The following is a 19897-nucleotide window of genomic DNA, read 5'->3' as shown; positions in this document are numbered from 1 at the left end:
AACAATAAAATTCTAAGGGACTATTTCGAATTTACCAAACTTTGAGATTAATTTTTAGTTTTGAGAATTTTAAGGTTTAATGAGGCCAAGTCGAAAATTTTATGGGAAAAGAATGCAAATTTCGAGGAGTTATAGGGCCAAAACTATAATCTTCGAGAATTTTAAGGACCAAATTGCAAAATTTGAAATTTTGAGGATTAAATTCGAACTTTTGAGGAACACTTGTGTAAAATCAGTAATTTTCGAGGTTATGAGAATTGATCTTGGGTTTAATAATCTTAAGATTATTGAACTTTATGTTACGAGAAACCTATAAAATGGGATTAGGAACGCCAGGAACTTATGGATAATTGTTGGATTCTCGAGATTAAAGGCAAATTCGGATAATATTTGAGGAAAGTAAGAGAAATAATTTTGCAATTTTTAAGAAATTTGGGGATTTGTTTAGCAGTAAGTGAGAATTGAATGGTTTAAATGATATGACTTTTCGGTGATTTGAGCTTGAATAGATAATTAGAACTTGGTTATATCTGGGTTATAATGTAATAAGGAATGACAATCAATGGTATTGTAGGATGATTCAATATTGGGCTTGAAAATCTAAATGTTAATGGAATAAGACAATGGAAAAAATTAAGAATTTAGAGTGATAATAATTTAAGGTAAAGTGATCATTTAGTCAAGTTACAAGATTAGACATTAAGTTAACTTATTTTTGTGGACTTAAGGTTTGATGTAGCATAAGTTTTAATCATGATCTTAAGAGTTAAAATTATATCTTTGTTGGAATTTAAATTTTTCTTGAAAGTTGGGTATGTTTGATGGTTAGGTTACTCGATAGACGCATGTAAGAATTGAGGTAGACACCTCGTTTTGAGGAATTCTTGGAAGTCATTAAGAAACTTGAGAACAAGCGATTATGTGTGTGAGAATTATGTTATCTATTATCATTTGGGATGCGTAAGCTTGAATTTCAAGTTTATGGGATATTTGTTCACACGGAAATATTGTGTAAAATAAAAACAAAAGAGAATTAGTTGTGTTCAACATAAGATATCAATGAATGAATATTAAGATTTTTATCGAGTAAGAAATCTAGAAGCTTGATATTGGGATTCTAGAACTCTATGGGTTATAAGTGAAGTTGATTTATTAAAGTTAGTCTAATGCTACCATGGGATAACTTATTAAGTTTTAAACGTTAATATTAATTAAGCATTAGGGATACGTAAGAATGCGACATTTCATTTCAACGAGGAAAGTCCAAGGGTCTTAGGTCTCAACTAAATTGTAATTGGGAAGAAAATAGTTTAAGTATGTGATTGATGATAAAAGGGTTTTTTTTTATCAAGGTAGAAGATCGATGTTGTACATTTTGGTTTTTATGGATTAATGCTACACGAAGTTAAGATTTGCAACAATTTAATATTTGGGATGCACTCTTAAATAATTAAGTCATGTAAGTTTGGTGCCGTAAGACAAGATTCGATTTAAGGATCTTAGGTTAATATTATTATGGGGTTGAGGTAAGGTTTAACTTCTAAGTGTAATACCAAGAATAGAAGTCGATCAATAAATTTTGGTGCTAATGTTTCTTAGGTCGAACTGCATAAATACAAATGTAATAGGTCAATGAACATTACGGGTATAGTATAAGAAAAGTAAGACGCAATAAAAAAATTTGGACTCCCATCTCTAATATTGGGAAGTTTGATAAAGGTTGAAATTCGAGGTTATAGAAAAATGGAACTAGGTCACCATGGGTCGTTATAAGTTGAGTTTCGCAAACGAGGATTTAGAAGGTAGAGTTTATCGGGACCAAGGAGACATAAAGACATCTTAAGATTTATTATTTTATCAGAGTAGCGCCGCGGAAGCGTGGACTATTGGGATACTAGAACTAAGTCTAAACTATTTGATTATCAAGGTTAAGCGAATTTCGAGGACGAAATTCAATTTAATGGGGGGAGATTGTAATGTCCCAAAAATTTGAAGGGTCATGTAAACCACATGCATACAATTTATTAAATTTCTTTGGTAATTTATTAATTTGTTTTAAAGCATTAAATGCAGGTTTATTTCATAAATTATGGGTTTAATTATTTTCATGCATTTTATGCATAATTATTGCATAATAGAATTTTATTTTATGAAATTTTAAAGGTTCATGCATTAAAGATTTTTAAGTTGCATTTCGCGCTCGAACGAGGATCGGAGACCGGAGAATTTTCAGGAAAAATATTTTAATATTTTTATTAATTAATCTAAGATGTTTTAAAGGCATTTTTCAAGAATTGAGATTTATTGGGTATTTTTAACCGCATGATTTTTATTTTTAACGGTACGTAAATTTTATCGAATCGGGGGACTTTTTGAGGGTTCGGCTAATATTTTCAAAATCTTTCCAAAACGAAAGATTTTTCGGAAGTGTGTTTAAATTTAATGAGCTTATTTTTAAGCTTATTGGGCTTAAAACCCTTTTTATTTTAATTGAGACTCATTAGTACACATTTTAATTAACCTAAACTACAATTAAACTAAACCTAACCTACCCTACACCATTTACCCATCCCACCATCCGACAACCCCTCACTCCCTCATTATTTAGGTGGTTCAGCAGCATTTCTTCTATTAAATTGCAAATGGTTGCTTCTGTTTCCTTTATTCTTAAAAAAATATATATATAATTCCTCCGGTGCTCCTCTCTTCATTTCTCTTGCGTTGATACAACATAAGGCACGTACTATACCATCCTTGCTGCATCATTCACGTGATATATGTCTGAAATGTTTGTATCATGCATAAGATTTTTCGATTCAACCATGTGTGTGTGAGATTTTGGGTTTCTATGTGTATTCATGAATCATACGATTTTTGTTCACGTTTTCTGAAATTTTGAGTGCAAGGGCTGCTGTCTTGAACGTCTAGGGGCTGTTAGTGGAGTCAAGATGATGGCATAGGGCTCGGGTTTGTTGCTGGACGCAGCAAGGTGAGATCGAGGGGATGTTTTCTTGGTTGCTCTCGGTTAGGGGCTGTGGGTAGGATAGGAGGAGAGCTGGTGGTGTGATGGTTGAACCAAGGCTTGGACCAGACTCTGGTGGGTCTGAGTCACAGCCCAGGAAGGCCAAGCCACCGCTGGAACCACCTGAACCAACGGCCGTGAGCACAAGAGGAGGGAAGCTCGGGTGGAGTGGTTTTGAGGAATTCTTTCGGTGCTTTATTGTAGACTGCATGGGGTTGGTGGCTCGGTCAAAATAGGTTCCTTAGGGTCTGGTCTAGGTCCATGTTAGGCTGGTTCATGGCTGGTACATTGGGTTTGGCTAGTGCGTGAATTTTTGGGAAGATGAGTGTGCTAGAGTGCAAATAAGGAAGGGACCGAACCTTAGGTGGCTTTCTGTAATTTTCAGCCGTGGGTTCAGAGGCTTGGTTACATTTTTTTATGAATTTTAAGTGTTTGTAAGATATGGTAAAAAGTTTGGGAAAATTCGATTAAGTTTCGAGTCGATTCGGGTTAAAATCGGGACACCGGTCCAAGTTTTAAAACGAATTGGTTAAGTTATGAAATGGGCTCAAGTTTATGTCTAAAAATGATTATAAATATGTTTTGGGACATTTTTAGGAGTTTGGTAAGATTCGGATCAAAATAATGAGTTTTGGAATTATTCGGGATTTAATCGCCACACGAAAGGGTAATTAAAGAATTAATTGAAACGTCTAGATTTAAGCTTAATAAAATTGTGGAAAATTATATTTAAGCTCAAATAATTATTAGAAGTCTAATTTTTTTATTTGGGAATTTTATGTTAAGGTTTGGTTTATTTCGGGATTAAAATGTATTAATATGTTATATTTAATGATTAATTTAAAATTCAAAGATTTAAGCCAAATAAAAATATGAGAAAATTCATTTAGGCTTAAATAATTATTTGGGACATGTTAGAGTCAATGAAATTAAGAAAATGTCAAAAACGTGAAATTTTATGTCTAAGGGCAAAATGGTAATTTTGCACCCGGGGTGAGATTTTGGTCCTTGCAGCGCCCTGAGCACAAATTATGATATTTTTAAATGTTCATGCATCACGTTTATGATATTTATGAAATTATGATAAATACAGTGCATGCTTGGTTTAAAGGAAAAATTACGTATATGCATGATTTTATCAAGTGATGAATATAATGACACGTTTTGAAGGAAGTGATTTAGTTGTGACTAATACGATGACACAATGACATGATGATATGATTGGAGATATCGTGAGGGAAAAGGCCCCAGAGGGAGCCCGTTTAGGGGAGAAGGCCCAGAGGGAGCCCGACGATCGTATTTCCATTGGCATGATATGATGATATGATAGGCCAGGGCTCAGTTGACGGGTGAGAGTGTCGCTGATGTCCCCGCCGCCCGGTACCGTGGTTACACGTAGATGGATCCATCGACTGACATGATGATACGAAAGTCACAGCTAATGAACTGAATTCAATTAAAAAGAAAATGTATACGTATATGATGACATGCTTTAATACGATATGATTTTACACGACACTTTAACTTATATGATAACATGAGATGACATGTTTTGACACGTATATGATAATATGAGATGACATGATTTGACACGATATGATTTTACACGACATGTTTACAAATATGATGACATGAGATGACATGCTTTTAAGTTAATGAAAGATATGTTGAGTATGATATTTTTCACTGCTGTGTGCTATGTATATGTACTTGTTATTTCTGGTACAGGCGTGTTGAGTCTTTAGACTCACTAGGCGTGTGTGATGTAGGTGAGCTAAATGTTGAGGAGACTGGAGGTGCCGAACTCTGAATAGGCAGATCTGGTGCGGAGACACAATCCGAGGACCACATGTTTTCCGCATTACGAATAATGAGATTGAGAGGAGATGAATATTTTCATACGTTGATAATTTTAAGATTTTTACTCGTATAAGCTTATGTATGATTTTGGACGAGTTTGGTTATTTTAAACTGCGCTATTTTTATAATCAAATAAATACGATTATTTTAAATGTTATTTGGAAAATGCGAGCTTTTATTTTTTTTAAAAAAAAAAATTCCGCATTTTTAAAATTGTGTGAGACGTTACAAGAAGAAAATCAGAAAAATTCAGAACGAACACAACACTGTTACTAATCTCATTTCTATGGTCAAATTGTCCTCAATATGTTAGTTCTCTAAGGGGTGTGGCCAGAACACGGTTTTATAACCACCGATGGAGGCCAGACAGAACATTGTTTTATACCCACCGATGGGGGCCATAGAGAACACGGTTGTATACCCACCGATGAGGGCCATAACAGAATTACAATTATCGTTCCATTTCAAATCGATTTGTAACAGTGTATCGGAGAATTCAACTTATCGAACAGAACTTATCAGAATTTTTGAACGAACACGGCGGAATCAAAGAATATCGAAAACCAGAAGAACATATCATCGATCGAAATTTTAAAAGACAGACTTCATTTTTTCGAAAAAGAAGACATACATACATGCATGTCATGGTATATATTAAGTTTAAAATTACAAACAAACAAAAACCCACTTACAAAAATGCGTAGATATGCTTCAAAATTTGCAGATTCTTGAACGAAGTTTCTTCCGAAGTTTGGACAGTACTTCGGCGTGTTGCTTGAGAAATTTATGTCGTCAATCCAGCAGCACCTCGACGTATTTGCTTGAGTACTCGAACTGCACGAAGTTGGTTCTTCTTTCTCCCTTGCCTTGGCCGAATTTTGGTTGCTTTATGGAGGGGAGAAAACCGAAACTTGGGAGGCTTTTTGATGTGTTTTTCCTTCAACTTTGGAGTGCTATTTATAGAGGAAAATATGGCATTTCCCTTGCCCTTGGCCGTCCACCTTGAAGCCCAAGCAATAATTTATTGTAGTCAAGGCTAACTCAAGCACCAAGGGTCATTTAGATCAACTCAAACGACATTTCTTACATAATAAATTTGTCATTTCCCTTAGCTCCTCCTTTAGTGTTCCCTTTCTGGTCCTTTTTAGGACAAACATAAAAATTGAGTCCCAGATCTGGGGATTTACTTCTCCGATGACGATTCTTCGATTGATGCGGTTTCCTCGTTGAGCCAATCCCCGAACTTTGGAGCTACTTCCTCGAGCCATATTAGCTGAAAATTTAAGTTCATATTTGAGTTTTTTAGTTCAGATTAAAGTTTTTAGCTTTGCTTCGAGTTCTAAATTCTTACATGATTTGTTTCGGACATTCTGGGTTCTCACACTCAAAATGTATAAACTGAGAATAACGTGTAATACGTAATAAATCCACATGCATTTTAAAGTTGTCTATACATACTTAAAACCTGAACATACTTACATAACCATAGACGTGCCATAATTTCATAAAAATGTTCATAAACGTTCTTGCAACATACATACTTATACATACATAATCATCATCATTTTGCGTAGAGATATGTTTCAAAGCATGTGACCCATAACATAATGCGTCTGATCAGACTAAACCACAGTACTGGGCTGCAGGGATGTCCACTGCAGCATACATAAGATCCTCGGTCATGCTTTACCGGGTGGATTGGTTCATGGTCATGCTTTACTGCTTCCCAATCCTGATCATAACCTGGTCATGCTTTACCGCGGTGGAGAGGTCCCCGGACACATTCTCCGGCTTCCAAACCTGTTCATAATTGGTCACAAGACAAATCGCATATCTCAAAAACATAAAATATTTTATTTGTGTACGTCGAAAATACTTACATAGCGTTTAGGGCTTCGTTGGATCTCGCTTGGGCTACTGCTGCACATACATACTAATACATTATTCAAGCAATTTAAATTCCACAACTTAACCGTAACAATCAAACTCACCACCGAAGTAGTTAAATAACTTATGACTTTCTAGACCATTCGGGACTCGACCATATTTAATCAACATACTAAACCATGACATCGAACCCCGAAACAATCTTGATATGGCGTATGAACATTTTCCAAGCAATGGAAGCACGGACCTCGCTTAAACCATAGTTCAATATTCCCTGTTCAAACTTCATAACATCTAATCTAACCCTCACTATGCTTGGACATACTGGCGTATTAATACCCAAATGAAGCAACAGCACCTAAACTTAAAGCTCGAAATCCACTGAACCAGTGCCTAGGCGCTGAGGTGCAGCGCTGCAACGCTTGGTCAAGCGCCTAGTCGCTACCAACCAGCACCGCTGCGCTACCCTGCACCTAGCTGCAGCGCTCCAAATGCAACGCTGCGGTGCTAACCCTACGCGTACCACACCCCAAAAATGTCATCTTCTACCCATTCGCTTCTCTATGACTTCTAATGTAACCATACCCATACCAACTCGAAACGAAACACCGATTAGCATCTGATCACAACCAATGACATACCTAAACGCTGCAATGATCACACGGCGATTCCCAACAAAGCCTGCAACCAATAAAACTCAAGAAACATGAAGAACATATTTTATAACATCATAGTTTGAGCAGTCACACGAGAATTATCATAACTCACTCGTTTCTTGTCCGCAAATTACGAATTTACTGTCAAATCGATGGTATCAAAAAGTAATAAAAATTTACTGTTAAAGTTTTTCTAGAAAGACGACCAAAAATTCGCAGGATTTGAAATGACAGCAGATTCAGTTTTTGAGATCTAAAAACTTGTTCAAAATCGTTTCAACCATTTTTGCTCAAATTTTGCATAACATAACCGAATTTTTACACACAATAAGCATCAAAATACTTACTACAACAAGATCGATGCAGAAATAAAAGAATGTACATGCCTTTGCGTTAAAACGCATGAAGATAACGAATACCGACGCGGTGGATTACGGGAGATGACCGGGAGACGCTTGCTACATTATTTCTTGTTAGAAAATGTACGTAAATCCCCATAAATTTGCAAGGGGAAGGGGTGGCTGCTGTTGAATATTAAGAACCCTAATTTCCTCTCAAAAAAAAAAAAGAAATAAAACAAGGTGTGTGTGTGTGTGTGCCGAGTGTGTGTGAAAAACATGTAGGTGTGTGTATTGATTAGGGAGATAATTAGGAGAAAAATATACTTAGTCAAATAATTAGTGATAACATAATATTAATCTAATTATTTAACACCACTTAAAGATTTAAAATCTCCAACTATCCAAGTTAGAATTTTTTTTGGGAAAGCTTAAAATCTTAAATTCACCTAATAAATTGAATTAGGCTTTAAGATGCTTAAAATTTCATAAATCATTTAAAATACTAATTTTTTTGACTTTAAATAAAATACCACAATAACAGACATCGTCTAAATCGTCTCCGATCTCTTTTTTCGATCCCGTATCGAATATTCGCCTGAAACATAAAACTCAATAAAACATTTTAACGTGCATCAAATAAACATGTAATAATTTAAAATAATACAAATCATAAATCATGCAGCACAAAAAAATCATTTTAAAAATTAAATAAGTAATTTAAAAATTAAATAAATGCATAGGTTTATGTGTAATGATTTTGGGCTCTACATTGATCATGATGTCTTGAAAATTTGAAGGTCCACGTAAACCACATGCATGCAACTTATCAAATTTCTTATGTATTTTAATTAAATTGTTTTAATTGCATAAATTGATTATGATAGGCATGTTTACATGTTTAAAATGTAGTTTCTACTAGATTGCATAAAAAGTATATTTTAATGGTTATCCGAGCCGTGATCGAGCAACGGAGATCGGGGACCGTAAAGGAAAATATTTTTATTAAATAATTATTTAATATATGGTATATTTTAATAGAATTTTCGAAAATAAGGTATTTTGAGGTGTGTTTACACGTCAAGCCATATTTTAAACCGATAATATATTTTTGATAAAAAAATAGAGACTTTTTGAGAACTCGACTGATATATTCACAAACCTTTCCAAATAAAATATTTTAATTATTATCTAATGGGCCTAATATACTAGGTTATTGGGCCTCAAGCTTACATCTTATTATTTATATCAAAGCTAGCCGAATACCCTAACCTTTTCAACACAAACTCACGTCCCACCTAGGAATACTAGGACTCTTCCATCAGCACATAAACACAAACACACCACACATTTTCAAGATGAATTTACTCAAGGTTTGAAGAAAATTCAGCAAGCTTCTTCTCCCGTCTCTCTACCAATTTTCTCGCATCGCAAGTTCTTTTTCGTGCGTGAAATACGCAAAGGAATGCCTCAATATTTCTTCACTCGTCTTTCACACCATATTATGCTTTTTTATACATGATTGCATGAAAAAAATGATCACTTCTTTTATTTTCGTTGTTATGACATAAACATGATAAAACTAGAGTTTTCATCTTTTTTTAAAACTCTTTCTTGTGATGCACAAAGGGGCTGTCATGGTAGGGTTACTAGAAGGGATGTTTTTCCAAATGTTTAAAGGTCCTTAGGTGCATGTTTAAAGGCTGGACAAGATAGGGTACCTTGATGAACGAAAATTGGGTTTCTATGGGCTAGGATTTGCGTTTTTCATCCTAGGCGAGGGAGACTGCTAGCTTCTATTTGGGACATGTTCAAGGGTCCTAAGGGAGTCTAGTCATGGTCCTAGAGGGGCTGTGCAAGGTTTGGAATGGGAGGACATATGATGGACATATGCTGCACATGCGTTTTGGGTCGCTTAAGACATGAAGGGGGGCGGGTTTAGGGCTGTGCTTGCATGGGCTGTACAGATGGTATAGGAAGGGTCTAAGGGGCTCGGTTAAGATCCTAGGAAGGTTAGCCAGGGTCTGATTGGGTTGGCTAAGGGCTAGGGTCGAATGTTGCATGGGGTTGTTAAGCTAGGGCTCGAATAAGATCGGTCAGAAATTTCAGCGGCTGTTCTAGGCATGTTCAAGGGTTTTAATTGGCTTAATTTTGGTGGAATAAGGTATGGTTAGGTGTTAATAAGCTTTGGTTCAAGTTTTGTGAAGTTTCGATTCAATACAAGTTAAAACCGAGATGTACGTCTAAGCTCTAAATATGAATTGGAAAATTAGCTGAGGAGCTTAAGTTTAAGTCTAAGAAATATTTTTGGGTGTATTTTAAGGTGTTATGTTAAGTTTGAATGGATTTTGGTCGTCGTTTTAAGGTTTAATGATAAATTGGGAAAGTTAGGGTTTCAGAGGCAGAACAGTCATTTTACACTTTAAAAATGTTAGACGTCCTGGCAGTGCCCTTAGTGCTGTAATAAATGCTAAAATGTTTATTTCAAATATTTATGTAATTTTATGATGAAACGCTAATGCTAAAGGACATGTTGCATGCTTGGTTTAAAAGAAAAATGATTTATATATGCATAAATTTTTATGAGTGAGAGAAATATCAAAGGTTGAAATAGGTGAATTGATTGTGACTAATACGATGATACGATGATATGTAAGACCAAGGCTCAGTTGACGGGTGAGAGTGTCGCTGATGTACCCACCACCCGGTACCATGGTAATACGTAGATGGATCCATCGAACTATAGCTAATATGGATGTCGCAATTGAGGATCTGAATTCAATAAAAAAGAAAACTTATATGGTGAAAAGGAAAAATTATATGGTCAAAGAAAAATGTTTAAGTTTATGCATATTCATGAAAATCTATTTTCCTTAAAGTATTTTTACTGTTGCATGTGAATGTATATGTTTTACTTGCTATCGTGGTTAAGGTTTGCTGAGTCAATAGACACACTAGGTGTGATCGATTGTAGGTGAGCATGATGTTGATATTGATGGAGGACTTGATGGTTGAACTAGTTGGACTGAATGTGCACACAACCCAAGGACCGTCGCTAGTTTTCCGCAAAAATTAAGTTTATAATTTAAGCTACTTTAAGGATTTTATGACGTTTAGGACCTTTATGCTTTTGAGGATGTTGAGAGATTAGGATGTTTATGCTTTATTTTCAAAAGTGTTAAATTTAGGTCTTGTTGACGATTTACGATTTCATGTTTTGAATGTTTTCTTTTGAGTTTTCAAATAATTAGTCGGGGAGTTTATTTTAAATTGTGTCAAATATATATATATATATATATATTATATATATATATATAATATATATGTATGTATAGATACATTTCGGTCGAATATATGGAAAAGAAAAAAATATTTCTAGTATATTTTAAAGAAAATGAGTAGTAGACGTTTCATTGGTCATGATCATATTCCTCATTTGGACCAAGACACAATACAACAAGACAATATTGGTTATCCTCCCATTCGAGATGCACAAACTCAAGAACCTCCAGAACGTTTCATTAAGAAAATCCACTAGAAAGTGGAGAAATTAATTATTACATTGTATATATTCAAGAACATGAGGCATAAAATGGAATGATGAAATATGATCCTATCAACTTCCATCAAGACATGGAAAGTTATAACTGTCGAAAGTGAAATGATGCAATGGCCATAAAAAGTCCATGAATGACAATGACGTATGAGATCTTATCTCATTGCCTAAAGATGCGAGGTTCATTGGTTGCAAATGAATATTTAAAACCAATGGGGACTAAAAATATTTCTTAAACATTCAGGCCTTGTAAAGTGGTCACCAGTTCAGCTAGTCTGATTAGTCATAACTGAAGCGGGATGTTACAAAAAGTTGTAATGCCAAATTTTTTTAATGAAAACCTTCCTAAGTGGAAAATTTGATGAGTAAGAGTTTTATCTCTGAACATACATAAAAACTTTGTGTCATTTACTATGTACTTTACATTTCTGTCTATTCAAGTTTTCTAACCATTTCTTGTTAAACTGTAAACCGTTTATTTATCAATAGTCGAGTTGAATTGTTTCCGCACTTACCTTATTTTAAAGTGGTTCAGTATAACTAAAACAGTTCAAGAATAGTTCTTAACGGCATAAAAATTGTTAAAACATTTTAAAGTTCAAATAAATCTTTAAAGAGTTTACTCAACCCCTCTCTGAACTCTTACACAATCCCAACGAGTAATATCAGATAGAGTTTTTTAGAACTCTGATAGCTACACTTTCAAATTTCATCGTTTAACAAAATTCTCATGTTTTCTAAGGAATATTATGTTGATTGGAAAATCTGAATGCAGACATATTTAGAGGCCCAAGATGATGACAGGTGTTATGTCAACATAAACGGTCCAATGAAGATTTAAAATAAAATCCAGCTTGTAACGCCTCGAAAATTTAAAGGTCCATGCGAACCACATGTATGCAAGTTATGAAATTCTTTGTGTATTTCAATTAATTGTTTTAATTGCATAAATTAATTATGTTGTGCATGTTGACATGTTTAAAAATGTATTTTCTGCAAGGTTGCATTAAAATTTATTTTTAAAAGTTATTGGAGTTGCGATTGATGAATGGAGAACGAGGGCTGAAAAATGAAAAATGTTTTTATTAAATAATTTTTTTAATTATTTAAAATATGGTTGATGTTTTTTCTTATTTTTGAAAAGAAAGGGTTTTATGAGGTGATTTTATACGCCCGGACGAAATTTTTATCGGTGTTGGATTTTCAACGAAAACGCAAACGTTTTAGCAACCGGCTAATAAATTAAAAAACTTTATTAATCAAAATATTTTAATTAAACACTAATAGGCTAATTGGGTCTAATTAACATTGTTAATAGGCCTAAGCTAGTAATTAGTGCTTGGTTAGTATTAAATTAACTGTTTTAATATACAAATCCTACCCCATAACCTACCCAACTCACGCCCCACACCCCTTTACAATTAAAACTCTTTCTTTCAACATATTCACGGCACACACAAGCAAAGTTCAAGGGAAAAGCATCAAAGTTCTTCAAGGTTTTCAAGGGTTCTTCAAGCCATCGTTCTTCGATCAGTCAACGTAAAATCGGACGTTAAAAATGTAAAGGCACGACATATTTTTTCTTCACTCATCATCACACCATATTACGTAATTATGAATGAAATTGCATGAAAAAACAAGGGACACTTGTTATATTTTCGTTTATGCACCAAAAGGGTTTTTTTAAGCTTGATTTTTGTACCAAAAACATGTTTTATATATAACTAAAGGGGATGCTATGAATTAGGAAGTTAAGGGGCAAGTTTTACACCAGTTTAAGGGGCTAGAACACGCACAAAAACGCTACAAACAAGAAACGTTAAAGCTAGAACCAATTTTCTGTTTTTTATCATGGGGCTCGGTTGTAAGGGGATGTGATGCATGGCCTGGCTTGGGCCACGGCTGGGTCTTGGCTTGGGTCAGGGGAAGAGTCCTAGCCATGCTAGGACTCGAGACCAGGGGCTGGGGAGGAGTTCTAGCAAGCTAGGACTCCACCCGAGAGCTACATCAAGGAGTAGCGCAGGTTTGCGGTAGTTGTCCAGGAAGAGATGGCTCGGCCAGTGGGTTTGGGCTGGGCTAGGTTAGGTCCTTAGAGCCCTAATATGGTGCACAAGGTTTGGGTCAGGGGCTGGTCCAGTGGTTAGGGTCCTAGCATCACAAACATAGAGTTCTAGTGCATGTGGATTTCTCGGCCATGGAATGTCCAGGTGTTGTGGCTTCGGTTTTCAATCTTGGGGTCGATTCCATAGGTTCTAAGGGTCCAGGATGGTTCCTGCAAGGGTCTGGGCAGGGGCTGGAGTGGATGGGCGCACTGTGGCTTGAGCCAAACGAGAGTACGCGAGGGAATCTCCAAGACGCGCAGTTTGTGTCTTCTGAACTCAGGTGCTTCGTGCTTGGGTTCCAGGGTAAGGGCTGGTCTGGGTAGGGTGTGGGCGTGGTCCAGGGATGTCTAGGGTCAGGTGGGCTCAGTGGTTAAGGGCTGGAAGGGTCCTAGAGTGACTAGGAGTTTATAAGAAAGAGTTCATCCATGCGCAGGTTTTGTAGCTTGGTTCCAGGTGAGTTTGAGCAAGCCAGGGCTAGGTTCAGGGGCTTGGGCTTGGTCAGAAGGGTGCCTAGGTGGGTTGGCTCGGGTTTGGCTTCAGGTGGCTCGGGCTTGGCTCAAGTATTTTGGGAGATGGCTCGGTGTGTTCGTCTAGGTGTCAAAAACGAAAATTAAAAGACTAATATTGGAACCATGGGTCCACGGGTGTGGCTCATGATTTGGAATGGTTGAATAAATAATAAAAATGTATATTTAAAATTTGAGATCAAAATAATGAGTTTTGGATTTATCCGAGATTTAATCGCCCCACGAAACGTTAATTAAATAATTAATTGAAAAGCCTATATTTAAGCTTATTAAAAATATGAAAAATTATATTTAAGCTCAAATAATTATTAAAAGTCTAAGTTTTTAATTTGAAATTTTATATCAAAGTTTGGTTTACTTCGAGATTAAAACGCATTAATATATTATGTTTAAAGATTAAATTAAAAGTCCTTGATTTAAGCTAAATAAAAATATGAGAAAATTCATGTAAGCTTAAATAATTATTTGGGACACGTTAGAGACAATGAAATTAAGAAAATGTAAAAAAAAGTGAAATTTTACGTTTAGATTTAAAACGATAATTTTACACCTAGAAATTATAAACGTCTTGACAATGTCCTCAATGCTGTTTTATATGATAATATGATTATTTTAATTGTTTATATAATTTAATATCTAAAATGTTTATTCTAAAATGTTTGTGGATTTTTATATGTCAGAATGTTATTTTAAATGTTTATGATTATATCAAAATGTTATTTTAAATATTTATAATTTAATATGTTAAAATGTTGATTTTAAATGGTTAGGGATTTTTATGATTCCATATATTAAAATGTTTATTTTAAATGTTTATGGATTTTTATATATTGAAGAGTTTATTTTAAAATGTTTATGGATTTTTATAAGGAAACAATAGCGTTAAAAAATATGTTGCATGCTTGTTTTTTAAAAGAAAAATGATATTAAATGCATGATTTTTATAAAGTGATGAAAATACGAAACGTTGGAGGAGGTGAAGTTTTGTGACTATTATGATGATATGACAATATGAATAGGGATGTCGTGAGGAAAAAGGCCCCAGAGGGATCCCATTTACGGGAGTAGGCCCAGAGGGAGCCCATTCGTCGGAGAAGGCCCTAGAGGGAGCCTGACAATCGTATTTTCATATGATGAGGATAGGCCAAGGCTCAGTTGACGGGTGAGAGTGTCGCTGATGTCCTCGCCGTCAAGTACTGTGGTTACATGATAGATGGATCCATCAACCTTATGAGGAAAGAAAAGTCACAATTAACGATCCAAATTCAATAAAATGAAAACGTATATGCTTATGTTGAAAAAGAAAAATGTTTATGATAAAATGATGAAAGGATATATGATATGAAATGATAAAAAGAAAAATGTTGATGTTTAAGTTATGCATGTTCATATGAATATATTTATGATGATATGAAAACGTTTACGGAAATGTTTATGAAAATTTTATGGAAATATTTATGTTTAAACTTTATGCATCATGAAAATGTTTACGAAAATGTTCATGTTTAAAGTTTATGCATCTTCATGAAAACGATATTTTAAGTACAAATATTTTCACTGTTGTATGTAATATGTATATGTATTACTTGTTATCAAGATTATGGTGTGTTGAATCTTTAGACTCACTAGGTGTGATTGATGCAGGTGCTATTGACTATTATAATAATGTTAATGGAGGTCTTGATGGTTGACTTTTTTGGACTGAAGGTGCACATAACCCGAGGACCGACGCTAGTTTTCAGCACTAGTTATGATTTATGATTTTAAGTGATGTTAAAGATATTTTTACGACGATTTATTTATGAGTGGTTTTTGAGAGGTTAAAGTATGGGATATACTTTTAAAATAATGTTTTTAGGTTTGGTAAAACGTTTGACTATTTTACGATTTGAACTATTTTCCTTTGGATTTTTAAATGTTAGTTTGTTGTTTTATTTTCAAAATTGTGTCAAGATATTTTAAAGTATATATATGTATATTTGGAATTATGGTGATTAAGGAGAAAAATAAATTCTAGTGCAAGTTAAGAAAACGAGTAGTGGACGTTTCAGTTGGTATCAGAGCAATGGTTCTGTAAAGGATTGTGTCACCATCAGTGCCGAGAAGCTCAGTCGTCAAGCCTCAAATTGTAAGTTTACATGCTTTATATGATTTTATGATGTTACCTGCATAAGTACATGAATTATATGTTCACATGTTTAATAGCTTTATGTTAATATATGATTTATATGCTTTTGAATTTTTATACGTGATACGATATGAAATAAGAAATTATATGATCTCAACGCATGTTGGCTTTGTGGTGGAATTGAACTCTGTTGATTTTTGGGTTTTAGTAATGATTTTCTACTTTTTGGGCCATAAGTTAATTGTGAATATTATGAATGTTTTTGGGACACGTAGATTTTTCTAAGAAAATACTGATGACTCGTGGGTACTAGTTGAGTTAATTTTGGGAATTAGACATAAGGAATAATGATTCGAAGACTGCGATGATCTTTGAAAGTAAGAAAATGTTTAAATTGAGATTTTAAGTTTTAATGAAAGGTAAGATTGGTTATGAGAAGTTATTTTTGGGTAAATAAGATTAAAATTATCGAAAATTTTCATGGGAAACCTATAGAGGGAAATAAGAATGCCAAGAACTTATGGATTAATCGTAGAATTTACGAAATTAAGGACCAATTGGATAATTTTTGAGGAACTTAAGAATTTATTTTGCAATAATTAAGGAATTTGGGGACTAGTTTAGTAATAAGTGAGAATTGAATGGTCTAAATGCTAAGAATTTTTGATGATTTGGGCTCAAAAGGATATTTAGAACCTTGGGATATCTTAGATTATAACGTTATAAGAGATGTTAATCAAGGGTATTATAGGATGAATCAATATTAAGCTTGAAAATTTAAGAATTTGTAAGTATATTTGGGATTTTAATATTGAAATATGATAAGTTGAACATTTTGGGTATAAAATAAGGAGATGTAATATACGATAAGTGTGGTCATCCATTTTGAATATTGAGAATTGTAAGAAAAGTTGAAATTCGATGTTATAATAACATAGCACTAAGTCATCATGGGTCGTTTTAAGCTGCGGTTCGCAAACGAGGATTTAGAAGGTAAATTTAATTGGGATCAAAGAGACATAAGGACATTCTAGAACTTAATTTTTATTAGAGTAACGCAGCGGAAACGTGGATTATTGGGATACTAGAACTAAATCTATACTTTGAGTTATCAAGGATAAGCGAATTTCGGGGACGAAATTCAATTTAAGGGACGAAGATTGTAACGCTTCAAAAATTTAAAGGTCCACGCGAACCACAAGCATGCAAGTTATGAAATTTGTATATTTCAATTAATTGTTTTAATTACATAAATTAATTATATTGTGCATGTTGACATGTTTAAAAATGTACTTTTCTGCATGGTTGCATTAAAATATATTTTTAAAGTTTATTCGAGTTGCGATCGAGGAACGGAGACCGATGGCTGAAAAATGAAAAATGTTTTTATTAAATAATTTTTTTAATTATTTAAAATATGGTTGATGCTTTTTCTTATTTTTGAAAATAAGTGGTTTTTGAGGTGATTTTATACGCCGGGACGTAATTTTTATCGGTGTTGGATTTTCAACGAAAACGCGAACGTTTTAGCAACCCGGCTAATAAATTCACAAACTTTATTAATCAAAATATTTTAGTTAAACACTAATGGGCTAAGTGGGCCTAATTAACATTGTTAATGGGCCTAAGCTAGTAATTAGTGCTTGGTTAATATTTTATTAACTTTTTAATATACAAATCCTACCCCATAACCTACCCAACTCACGCCCCACACCCCTTTACAGTTCAAACTCTTTCTTTCAACATATTCACGGCACACACAAGCAAAGTTCATGGGAAAAGCATCAAAGTTATTCAAGGTTTTCAAGGGTTCTTCAAGCCATCGTTCTTCGATTCGTCAACGTAAAATCGGGTATTAAAAACACAAAGGAACGCCATATTCTTTCTTCACTCATCATCACACCATATTATGTAATTATGAATGAAATTGCATGAAAACAAGGGACACTTAGTTATATTTTCGTTTATACACCAAAGGGGATTTTTTAAGCTTTATTTTTGTACCAAAAACATGTTTTATATGTAACCAAAGGGCCTGCCACGAATTAGGATGTTAAGGGGCAAGTTTTACACCAGTTTAAGTGACTAGAAAACGCACAAAAACGCTACAAACAATAAATGTTAAAGCTGGAACCAACTTTCTGTTTTTGATCATGGGGCTCGGCTGTAAGGGGCTGTGATGCATGGCTTTGCTTGGGCCACGGTTGGGGCTTGGCTTGGGTCAGGGGAAGAGTCCTAGCCATGCTAGGACTCGAGACCAGGGGCTGGGGAGGAGTCCTAGCAAGCTTGGACTCCACCCGAGAGTTACATCAAGGAGTAGCGCAGGTTTGCAGTAGTTGTCCAGGAAGAGATGGCTCGGCCAGTGGATTTGGGTTGGGCTAGGTTAGGTCCTTAGGGTCCTAATAGGGTGCACAAGGGCTGGGTCAGGGGTTGGTCCAGTGGTTAGGGTCCTAGCATCACAAACATAGAGTTCTCGTGCATGTGGGTTTCTCGGCTATGGCATGTCCAGGTGTTGTGGCTTCGATTTTCAATCTTGGGGTCGAGTCCTTAGGTTCTAAGGGTCCAGGATGGTTCCTAAAAGGGTCTAGGTAGGGGCTGGAGTGGCTGGGCACGCTGTGGCTCGAGCCAAACGAGAGAACGCGAGGGAAGCTCCAAGACGCGCAGCTTGTGTCTTCTGAACTCAGGTGCTTCGTGCTTGGGTTCCAGGGTAAGGGCTGGTCTGGGTAGGGTCTGGGCATGGTGCAGGGATGGCTAGAGTCAGGTGGGCTCGGAGGTTAAGGGCTGGAAGACTCCTAGAGTCACTAGGAGTTTATATGCAAGAGTTCATCCATGCGCAGGTTCTGTAGCTTTGTTCCAGGTGAGTTTGAGCGAGCCAGGGCTAGGTTCAGGGGCTTGGGATTGGTCAGAAGGGTTCCTAGGTGGGTTGGCTCGGGTTTGGCTCAAGGTGGCTTCGGCGTGGCTCCAGTATTTTGGGAGATGGCTTGGTGTGTTCGTCTAGGTGTCAAAAAAGAAAATTAAAAGACTAATATTGGAACCATGGGTCCACGGGTGTGGCTCATGATTTGGAAGGATTGAATAAATATTAAAAATGTATATTTAAAATTTGGGATCAAAATAATGAGTTTAAGATTTATCCGGGATTTAATCGCCTCACGAAACGTTAATTAAATAATTAATTGAAAATATTATATTTAAGCTTAATAAAAATATGAAAAATTATATTTAAGCTCAAATAATTATTAAAAGTCTAAGTTTTTAATTTTGAAATTTTATATTAAAGTTTGGTTTACTTCGTGATTAAAAAGCATTAATATGTTAAGTTTAAAGACTAAATTAAAAATCCTCGATTTAGGCTAAATAAAATATGAGAAAATTCATGTAAGCTTAAATAATTATTTTAGATTATTCTAAATTATTATTTAAGCTTAAATATAATTTTTCATAATTTTAAGAAACTTAAAACTAGACGTTTCAATTAATTCTTTAATTAATATTTCGTGCGGCGATTAAATCCCGGATAATTCCAAAACTCATTATTTTGATCCCATATTTTAAACATAACATTTTTAGTATTTATTCTAACCTTCCATGGATTCAATTTTAGTTCTTTAATTTTTGAAATTGACACATAATCGAACACACCGAGCCATCTCCCAAAATACTCGAGCCACGCCCGAGCCACCTCGAGCCAAAACCTAGCTAACCCACCTAGGGACCCTATTGAGCAAAGCCCGGCCCAAAGAACCAGCCCCTAAGGTGCTCAAACTCACCTGAAACATGACCCCCAAATTCTGCACGTGTGTGTGAGTCTCCTAGGATAT

The sequence above is a fragment of the Primulina tabacum genome, chromosome 5 (assembly GCF_025594145.1).
Source record: "Primulina tabacum isolate GXHZ01 chromosome 5, ASM2559414v2, whole genome shotgun sequence".
Lineage (NCBI taxonomy): Eukaryota > Viridiplantae > Streptophyta > Magnoliopsida > Lamiales > Gesneriaceae > Primulina > Primulina tabacum.
This window is presented reverse-complemented; position numbering follows the sequence as displayed.